The sequence below is a fragment of the Salmo salar genome, chromosome ssa17 (assembly GCF_905237065.1).
Source record: "Salmo salar chromosome ssa17, Ssal_v3.1, whole genome shotgun sequence".
Classification (NCBI taxonomy): Eukaryota; Metazoa; Chordata; class Actinopteri; order Salmoniformes; family Salmonidae; genus Salmo; species Salmo salar.
Genome location: NC_059458.1, coordinates 30,222,984 through 30,233,884, shown reverse-complemented (window position 1 = coordinate 30,233,884; position 10,901 = coordinate 30,222,984). Strand labels below are relative to the sequence as shown.

The following is a 10,901-nucleotide window of genomic DNA, read 5'->3' as shown; positions in this document are numbered from 1 at the left end:
CATGCACATCCTCAACCCTTGGTGGTGACGTGCCGTACTACTTGACACAGCGGATGGAGCCTACGTTGGCTTGCACACCCCCCCCCACTCGGTGTGGCGTCTGTACTCTCCCCTCTCCAGCAGGTACTGGCGCCCCCTGTAGTTGGGATGCTCAAAGAAAACCCAGGCGCCTTCGAACACCTTGCAGGAGTTCACCTCGCGGCTGTGCCAGCGCTCCTGGAAGGAGGGCATGTTGTCTGCCACCTCCATGCTCTGGCCCTCAAAGTTAGGCTTCTCCCACAGCTTCATTCTCCACGAGTTGCCCACCTGGAGTCAGGAAACAGAATCACAACAAGAACTAAATGTTAAAGCATACATTTTTTTAGGGAAGATATGACCATCTAAATAAAAAAATGATATCTTGACCTGCCCCTTTATGGCTGAACAATAACTGCTGCACAATCAGACATGTAAAATACATTTACAGTAGGGTGGTAAGGTCTTGTTAGGAACAAGCTCTGTAAGTGTGATGCTAACCTGGGTATAATGATTACAGGTTGGTTATACTTCTCTATTCCATATGAACTCTTTGAAAGAGTCTCATATTGTCCATCCATCCACTCTACTCACATTCCTAACAATGCGACAGGACCTGACGGTGTCATTAAAGCCCATCCAGCGCTGGTAGTCAGGGTACTCTCCAGGGGTCAGCACATACTGGAAGCCCATGTAGTTGGGCCTCTCGTACACCACCCAGAATCCCCCCTCCACCCTGACTTACAGCGGCTGAGGAAGGTGTGCAGGTCGCTGGAGTCACTGTCACACTCATAGTACCGTCCCTGGTAGTTCCGGTCCTCGTAGAAGGTGATCTGACACCAAACATCATATAATTAAGTGATCATTCCTGAGAAGCCTGTGGTAACTTGTGGAATAGACACCAGCTGGAATGCGGTTTTAACCAATCAGCATTCAGGATTAGACCCACCCGTTGTAGAATACATATTATGAGTTACTCTGTAACTTCAATGACATATGCAGTTTGTATATAACTTACTATAGAGTTATATTTTATGGTAACTTTGATAACTTTGTGATAGCTTTATCAATAACTGAATGTGGTAACTTTATCAATAACTTAATGTGATAGCCTTATCAATAACTTCATGTGATAGCTTAATCAATAACTTCATGTGATTGCTTTATCAATAACTTCATGTGATAGCCTTATCAATAACTTCATGTGATAGCCTTATCAATAACTTCATGTGATAGCTTAATCAATAACTTAATGTGATTGCTTTATCAATAACTTCATGTGATAGCCTTATCAATAACTTCATGTGATAGCCTTATCAATACATTTGTGATAACTTTATGAATAACTTTCTGATTATTTTATCAATAACTTCATGTGATAGCCTTATCAATAACTTCATGTGATAGCTTTATCAATAACTTTGTGATAACTTTATCAATAACTCTGCTTACCTTTTCCATGGTTATTTACCAGAAGGCCAGGCGTGATACATTAAACATTAAACCACCAAGCTCCACCAATGTTCTCTTTATTTGCAGCCAGGACTATAAAAGCAAGCACATGGTTACTTAGCACTGTTTGAATTGTATATAATTCAATCAGCAATTCAAATCCAGACTCATCACATTGTTCAGAAGCACTGATGCCCCGATCTACAAACAAAGACAAATGGAAAGTGCAAACCATCCAAACCATGCACTTTATACCGTACACCATGCTGACCAAAACAAGGGCACTAGAGGACATTGATTTGATATCAAATGTTTTGGGTCAGGGCCCATCCCTTTTTCATTTGTCAAAGAACCTGCAAGAGGTCTGGTCTCCACAACAGGTCTGGTCTCCACAACAGGACAACAGGTCTGGTCTCCACAACAGGACAACAGGTCTGGTCTCCACAACAGGACAACAGGTCTGGTCTCCACGACAGGACAACAGGTCTGGTCTCCACAACAGGACAACAGGTCTGGTCTCCACAACAGGACAACAGGTCTGGTCTCCACAACAGGACAACAGGTCTGGTCTCCACAACAGGACAACAGGTCTGGTCTCCACGACAGGACAACAGGTCTGGTCTCCACAACAGGACAACAGGTCTGGTCTCCACAAAAGGACAACAGGTCTGGTCTCCACAACAGGACAACAGGTCTGTTCTGCACAACAGGACAACAGGTCTGGTCTCCACAACAGGACAAGAGGTCTGGTCTCCATAACAGGACAACAGGTCTGGTCTCCACAACAGGACAACAGGTCTGGTCTCCACAACAGGACAACAGGTCTGGTCTCCACAACAGAACAACAGGTCTGGTCTCCACAACAGGACAAGAGGTCTGGTCTCCATAACAGGACAACAGGTCTGGTCTCCACAACAGGACAACAGGTCTGGTCTCCACAACAGGACAACAGGTCTGGTCTCCACAACAGAACAACAGGTCTGGTCTCCACAACAGGACAACAGGTCTGGTCTCCACAACAGGACAACAGGTCTGGTCTCCACAACAGGACAACAGGTCTGGTCTCCACAACAGGACAACGGGTCTGTTCTGCACGACAGGACAACAGGTCTGGTCTCCACAACAGGACAACAGGTCTGGTCTCCACAACAGGACAACAGGTCTGGTCTCCACAGCAGGTCTATTCATGTGCATCTTTTTGCCACTGCTGACGGTGCTTATGATGATGTCTATAACCCTCTTAACATACCAGATATCAGTGTTGTAGTACTCAAGAGGTCTTAAGACCACGTATTGAGTGTCTCAGTCTTGTCTCAGACCAGCCGAGACCAGCGGAGTAAAAAACTCCTAATTATCAGCTCCCATTCAGTCAGCACATAAAACTCCTAATTATCAGCTCCCATTCAGTCAGCACATAAAACTCCTAATTATCAGCTTCCTATCAGTCAACACATAAAACTCCTAATTATCAGCTTCCATTCAGTCAACACATAAAACTCCTAATTATCAGCTTCCATTCAGTCAGCACATTAAACTCCTAATTATCAGCTTCCATTCAGTCAGCACATAAAACTCCTAATTATCAGCTCCCATTCAGTCAGCACATAAAACTCCTAATTATCAGCTTCCATTCAGTCAGCACATAAAACTCCTAATTATCAGCTTCCATTCAGTCAGCACATAAAACTCCTAATTATCAGCTTCCATTCAGTCAACACATAAAACTCCTAATTATCAGCTTCCATTCAGTCAACACATAAAACTCCTAATTATCAGCTTCCATTCAGTCAACACATAAAACTCCTAATTATCAGCTCCCATTCAGTCAGCACATAAAACTCCTAATTATCAGCTTCCATTCAGTCAGCACATAAAACTCCTAATTATCAGCTCCCATTCAGTCCAGTTCATAGTGAATGATGGCAGGTCCTACTGCCTGTAAACACACAGTCCAGTTCATAGTGAATGATGGCAGGTCCTACTGCCTGTAAACACACAGTCCAGTTCATAGTGAATGATGGCAGGTCCTACTACCTGTAAACACACAGTCTAGTTCAAAGTGAATGATGGCAGGTCCTACTGCCTGTAAACACACAGTCTAGTTCAAAGTGAATGATGGCAGGTCCTGCTGCCTGTAAACACACAGTCCAGTTCAAAGTGAATGATGGCAGGTCCTACTGCCTGTTAACACAAATTGTCAAATGATTTGAATACATGTCATTAAATGGCACTTATTACATTTGTTACAAGTTGTTTCAAGTTGTGTGTATGCAGGGAGGGGGCATGTAACCATAGATATATTATTGAGTGTAATGAGTGTGGAATGACTAACCTGTTTACAGCTTTACTCAGACTTCAAGGCTGGGGTCTTTATCTTTGTAAAGAGAGGATAACTACATCTAGAAAGTAAGTATCCTCTATTATTTTCAAATCAAATCAAATCAAATCAAATGTATTTATATAGCCCTTCTTACATCAGCTGATATCTCAAAGTGCTGTACAGAAACCCAGCCTAAAACCCCAAACAGCAAGCAATGCAGGTGTAGAAGCACGGTGGCTAGGAAAAACTCCCTAGAAAGGCCAAAGCCTAGGAAGAAACCTAGAGAGGAACCAGGCTATGAGGGGTGGCCAGTTCTCTTCTGGCTGTGCCAGGTGGAGATTATAACAGCACATGGCCTAGATGTTCAAATGTTCATAAATGACCAGCATTGTCAAATAATAATAATCATAGTAGTTGTCGAGGGTGTAACATGTCAGTAACACAAGAGTAAGTGTCAGTTGGCTTTTTCATAGCCGATCTTTGAGAGTATCTCTACCGCTCCTGCTGTCTCTAGAGAGTTGAAAACAGCAGGTCTGGGACAGGTAGCATGTCCGGTGAATAGGTCAGGGTTCCAGCAGGTCTGGGACAACAGGTCTGGGACAGGTAGCACGTCCGGTGAACAGGTCAGGGTTCCATAGCTGCAGGCAGAACAGTTGGAACTGGAGCAGCAGCACGGCCAGGTGAACTGGGGACAGCAAGGAGTCATCAAGCCAGGTAGTCCTGAGGCATGGTCCTAGGGCTCAGGTCCTCCGAGAGAGAGAAAGAAAGAAAGAGAAAGAGAGAATTAGAGAGAGCATATTTAAATTCACACAGGACACCGGAAAAGACAAGAGAAATACTTCAGATGTGACAGACTGACCCTAGCCCCCCGACACATAAACTACTGCAGCATAAATACTGGAGGCTGAGACAGGAGGTGTCAGGAGACACTGTGGCCCCATCCGATGAAACCCCCGGACAGGGCCAAACAGGTAGGATAAAACCCCACCCACTTAGCCAAAGCACAGCCTCCACACCACTGGAGGGATATCTCCAACCACCAACATACCATCCCGGGACAAGGCCGAATATAGCCCACAAAGATCTCCGCCACGGCACAGCCCAAGGGGGGGCACCAACCCAGACAGGAAGACCACGTCAGTGACTCAACCCACTCAAGTGACGCACCCCTCCCAGGGACGGCATGGAAGAACACCAGTAAGCCAGTGACTCAGCCCCCGTAATAGGGGTAGAGGCAGAGAATCCCAGTGGAAAGAGGGGAAACCGGCCAGGCAGAGACAGCAAGGGTGGTTCGTTGCTCCAGTCTTTCCGTTCACCTTCACACCCCTGGGCCAGACTACACTTAATCATAGGACCTACTGAAGAGATGTGTCTTCGATAAAGACTTAAAGGTTGAGACTGAGTCTGCGTCTCTCACATGGGTAGGCAGACTATTCCATAAAAATGGAGCTCTATAGGAGAAAGCCCTGCCACCAGCTGTTTGCTTAGAAATTCTAGGAACAATTAGGAGGCCCACGTCTTGTGACCGTAGCGTACGTGTAGGTATGTACGGCAGGACCAAATCGGAAAGATAAGTAGGAGCAAGCCCATGTAATGCTTTGTAGGTTAGCAGTAAAACCTTGAAATCAGCCCTTGCCTTAACAGGAAGCCAGTGTAGGGAGGCTAGCACTGGAGTAATATGATCAAATTTTTTGGTTCTAGTCAGGATTCTAGCAGCCGTATTTAGCACTAACTGAAGTTTATTCAGTGCTTTATCCGGGTAGCCGGAAAGTAGAGCATTGCAGTAGTCCAACCGAGAAGTAACAAAGGCATGGATTAATTTTTCTGCGTCATTTTTGGACAGAAAGTTTCAGATTTTTGCAATGTTACGTAAATGGAAAAAAGCTGTCCTTGAAACAGTCTTGATATGTTCTTCAAAAGCGAGATCAGGGTCCAGAGTAACGCCGAGGTCCTTCACAGTTTTATTTGAGACGACTGTACAACCATCCAGATTAATTGTCAGATTCAACAGAAGATCTCTTTGTTTCTTGGGACCTAGAACAACCATCTCTGTTTTGTCCGAGTTTAAGAGTAGAAAGTTTGCAGCCATCCACTTCCTTATGTCTGAGACACAGGCTTCTAGCGAGGGCAATTTTGGGGCTTCACCATGTTTCATTGAAATGTACAGCTGTGTGTCATCCGCATAGCAGTGAAATGTAACATTATGTTTTCGAATGACATCCCCAAGAGGTAAAATATATAGTGAAAACAATAGTGGTCCTAAAACGGAACCTTGAGGAACACCAAAATGTACAGTTGATTTGTCAGAGGACTAACCATTCACAGAGACAAACTGATATCTTTCCGACAGATAAGACCTAAACCAGGCCAGAACTTGTCCATGTAGACCAATTTGGGTTTCCAATCTCTCCAAAAGAATGTGGTGATCGATGGTATCAAAAGCAGCAATAAGATCTAGGAGCACGAAGACAGACGCAGAACCTCGGTCTGACGTCATTAAAAGGTAATTTACCACCTTCACAAGTGCAGTCTCAGTGCTATGATGGGGTCTAAAACCAGACTGAAGCGTTTCGTGTACATTGTTTGTCTTCAGGAAGGCAGTGACAGCTTTTTCTAAAATTTTTGAGAGGAATGGAAGATTCGATATAGGCCGATAGTTTTTTATAATTTCTGGGTCAAGATTTGGCTTTTTCAAGAGAGGCTTTATTACTGCCACTTTTAGTGAGTTTGGTACACATCCGGTGGATAGAGAGCCGTTTATTATGTTCAACATAGGAGGGCCAAGCACAGAAAGCAGCTCTTTCAGTAGTTTAGTTGGAATAGGGTCCAGTATGCAGCTTGAAGGTTTAGAGGCCATGATTATTTTCATCATTGTGTCAAGAGATATAGTACTAAAGCACTTTAGTGTCTCCCTTGATCCTAGGTCCTGGCAGGGTTGTGCAGACTCAGGACAACGGAGCTTTGGAGGAATACGCAGATTTAAAGAGGAGTCCGTAATTATCTTTCTAATGATCATGATCTTTTCCTCAAAGAAGTTAATGAATTCATCACTGCTGAAGTGAGAGCCATCCTCTCTTGGGGAATGCTGCTTTTTAGTTAACTTTGCGACAGTATCAAAAATAAATTTCGGATTGTTCTTATTTTCCTCAATTAAGTTGGAAAAATAGGATGATCGTGCAGCAGTGAGGGCTCTTCGATACTGCACGGTACTGTCTTTCCAAGCTAGTCGGAAGACTTCCAGTTTGGTGTGGCGCCATTTCCGTTCCAATTTTCTGGAAGCTTGCTTCAGAGCTCGTGTATTTTCTGTATACCAGGGAGCTAGTTTCTTATGACAAATGTTTTAATTTTTAGGGGTGCAACTGCATCTAGGGTATTGCGCAAGGTTAAATTGAGTTCCTCGGTTAGGTGGTTAACTGATTTTTGTCCTCTGACGTCCTTGGGTAGGCAGAGGGCGTCTGGAAGGGCATCAAGGAATCTTTGGGTTGTCTGAGACTTTATAGCACGACTTTTAATGCTTCTTGGTTGGGGTCTGAGCAGATTATTTGTTGCGATTGCGAACGTAATAAAATGGTGGTCCGATAGTCCAGGGTTATGAGGAAAAACATTAAGATCCACAACATTTATTCCATGGGACAAAACTAGGTCCAGAGTATGACTGTGGCAGTGAGTAGGTCCAGAGACATGTTGGACAAAACCCACTGAGTCGATGATGGCTCCGAAAGCCTTTTGGAGTGGGTCTGTGGACTTTTCCATGTGAATATTAAAGTCACCAAAAATTTGAATATTATCTGCGATGACTACAAGGTCCGATAGGAATTCAGGGAACTCAGTGAGGAACGCTGCATATGGCCCAGGAGGCCTGTAAACAGTAGCTATAAAAAGTGATTGCGTAGGCTGCATAGATTTCATGACTAGAAGCTCAAAAGACGAAAACGTCGTTGTTGTTTTTTTGGGGGTAAATTTAAATTCCTCCGCCTTTGCGGGATGCGCGGGGGATATGGTCACTAGTGTAACCAGGGGGAGAGGCCTCATTTAACACAGTAAATTCATCAGGCTTAAGCCATGTTTCAGTCAGGCCAATCACATCAAGATTATGATCAGTGATTAGTTAATTGACTATAACTGCCTTTAAAGTGAGGGATCTAACATTAAGTAGCCCTATTTTGAGATGTGAGGTATCACGATCTCTTTCAATAATGGCAGGGATGGAGGAGGTCTTTATACTAGTGAGATTGCTAAAGCGAACACCGCCATCTTTAATTTTGCCCAACCTAGATCGAGGCACAGACACGGTCTCAATGGGGATAGCTAAGCTGACTACACTGACTGTGCTGGTGGCAGACTCCACTAAGCTGGCAGGCTGGCTAACAGCCTGCTGCCTGGCCTGCACCCTATTTCATTGTGGAGCTAGGGGAGTTAGAGCCCTGTCTATGTTCGTAGATAAGATGAGAGCACCCCTCCAGCTAGGATGGAGTCCGTCACTCCTCAACAGGCCAGGCTTGGTCCTGTTTGTGGGTGAGTCCCAGAAAAAGGGCCAATTATCTACAAATTCTATCTTTTGGGAGGGGCAGAACACAGTTTTCAACCAGCGATTGAGTTGTGAGACTCTGCTGTAGAGCTCATCACTCCCCCTAACTGGGAGGGGGCCAGAGACAATTAATCGATGCCGACACATCTTTCTAGCTGATTTACACGCTGAAGCTATGTTGCGCTTGGTGACCTCTGACTGTTTCATCCTAACATCGTTGGTGCCGACGTGGATAACAATATCTCTATACTCTCTACACTCGCCAGTTTTAGCTTTAGCCAGCACCGTCTTTAGATTAGCCTGCCCCCTGGTAAACAGTGTATGATCGCTGGATGATTCGTTTTTAGTCTAATACTGCGGGTAATGGAGTCGCCAATGACTAGGGTTTTCAATTTGTCAGAGCTAATGGTGAGAGGCTTCGGCGTCTCAGACCCCACAACGGGAGGAGCAGAGACCAGAGAAGTTTCGGCCTCCGACTCCGACTTCGCTTAATTGGGAGAACCGGTTGAAAGTTTCTGTCGGCTGAATAAGCGACACCGGTTGAGCATTCCTACAGCGTTTCCCTCCAGAAGCCATGAGAAAGTTGTCCGGCTGCGGGGACCGTGCGAGGGGGTTTATACTAACGTTACTATCTGTACTTACTGGTGCCACAGACGCTGTTTCATCCTTTCCTACACTGAAATGACCCTTGCCTAACGATTGCGTCTGAAGCTGGGCTTGCAGCACAGCTATCCTCGCCGTAAGGCGATCGTTCTCCTGTATATTATAAGTACAACGACTGCAATTAGAAGGCATCATGTTAATGTTACTTATTTTCTATTCTACGTCTTTATATACTGTAAGGTTGGGATGTTTTGACTTTGACTTTCCCTAGAAACTTGATTTCAGAAATTATGTTAAATTATTGGTTGGCAGATTGCGGTGAGTTGTACATAGGTGTGCATATCTACTAAGACATATTATGGATCATAATTTAAGGATCGAGGTACAAAGGGAAATCCAATAGAAACATTAGGATCCTGGTGGCGCAGCAGACTAAGTAGGTTACAGGGCTTGAAGATCGCAGGTTTAAATCCTTCTTTAAAAAAGCTATAAATACACTATATATACAAAAGTATGTGGACACCCCTTCAAATTAGTTGAATCTGCTATTTCAGCCCACCCGTTGCTGACAGGCGTATAAAATCGAGCACACAGCCATGCAATCTCCATAGACAAACATTGGCAGTAGAAGTGCCTTACTGAAGAGCTCAGTGACTTTCAACGTGGCACTGTCATAGGATGCCAGCTTTCCATCAAGTCAGTTTATCAAATCTCTGCCCTGCTAGAGCTGCTGTGGTCAACTGTAAGTGCTGTTATTGTGAAGTGGAAACGTCTGGGAGCAACAATGGCTCAGCCGCAAAGTGGTAGCTCACAGAACAGGATCGCCGAGTGCTGAAGCGCGTAGCGCGTCAAAATCGTCTGTCCTTGGTTGCAACATTCGCTACCGAGTTCTGGAAGCAAGCTTAAAATCACCTTACGCAATGCCAAGCGTCGGCTGGAGTGATGAAAAGCTCGCCGCAATTGGACACTGGAGCAGTGGAAAACGCGTTCTCTGGAAGGATGAATCACATTTCACCATCTGGAAGTCCGATGGACCAATCTGAGTTTGGCAGATGCCAGGAGAACGCTACCTGCCCGAAGGCATAGTGCCAACTGTAAAGTTTGGTGGAGGAGGAATAATGGTCTGGGGCTCTTTTTCATGGTTCAGGCTAGACCTCTTAGTTTCAGTGAAGGGAAATCTTAGCGCTACAGCATACAATGACATTCTAGATGATTCTGTGCTTCCAACTTTGTGTTAACAGTTTGGGGAAGGCCCTTTTCTGTTTCAGCATGACAATGCCCCGTGCACAAACTGAGGTCCATACAGAAATGGTTTGTCGAGTTCGGTGTGGAAGAACTTGACTGTCCTGCACAGAGCCCTGACCTTAACCCCATTAAACACCTTTGGGATGAATTGGAATGCCGACTGAGAGCCAGGCCTAATCGGCCAACATCAGTGTCCGACCTCACTAATGTTCTTGTGGTTGAATGGAAGCAAGTCCCCGCAGCAATGTTCCAACATCTAGTCGAAAGCCTTCCCAGAAGAGTGGAGGCTGTTATAGCAGCAAAGGAGGGGAACCAACTCCATATTAATGCCCATGAAATGAGATGTTCGATGAGCAGATACTTTTGGTCATGTAATGTATGTTTGGACAATACCCTAATAAAATATAATGATGTCAGAAGATTGAAAAGCCATTATCTTTAAGTTTGCCAATGATAATAATGTTACATTCTTTGAATGTTAGCTCAAACCCTAACTAGAACTTGGGACTGTGGACTGTTAGCTAATGTTCTGGGAATGTTCTTGGTTTGCTTGGCAGTTTGTTCATTGACATTTAGAATACTCAGAAGGTCGCTTATGAAATTAATTTGTCAGAAAAGTTTAGCATTGTGGTAGGATCATGGTGTCCTACCACCAAACTCATGAAACCTTGATGTTATCTTTTGCACATGTTTGTATCTCATCTCAACAGATCACAAAACGAGTTTCAGACACTTGCA

The 10,901-nt window shown here is 44.6% G+C and overlaps 1 pseudogene; it reads right to left on the bottom strand.

Moving 5' to 3' along the window:
- LOC123723985 (gamma-crystallin S-1-like) lies at positions 1 to 1,476 on the bottom strand (annotated as a pseudogene).
- Between the last annotated feature and the right edge of the window lie 9,425 nt (positions 1,477 to 10,901).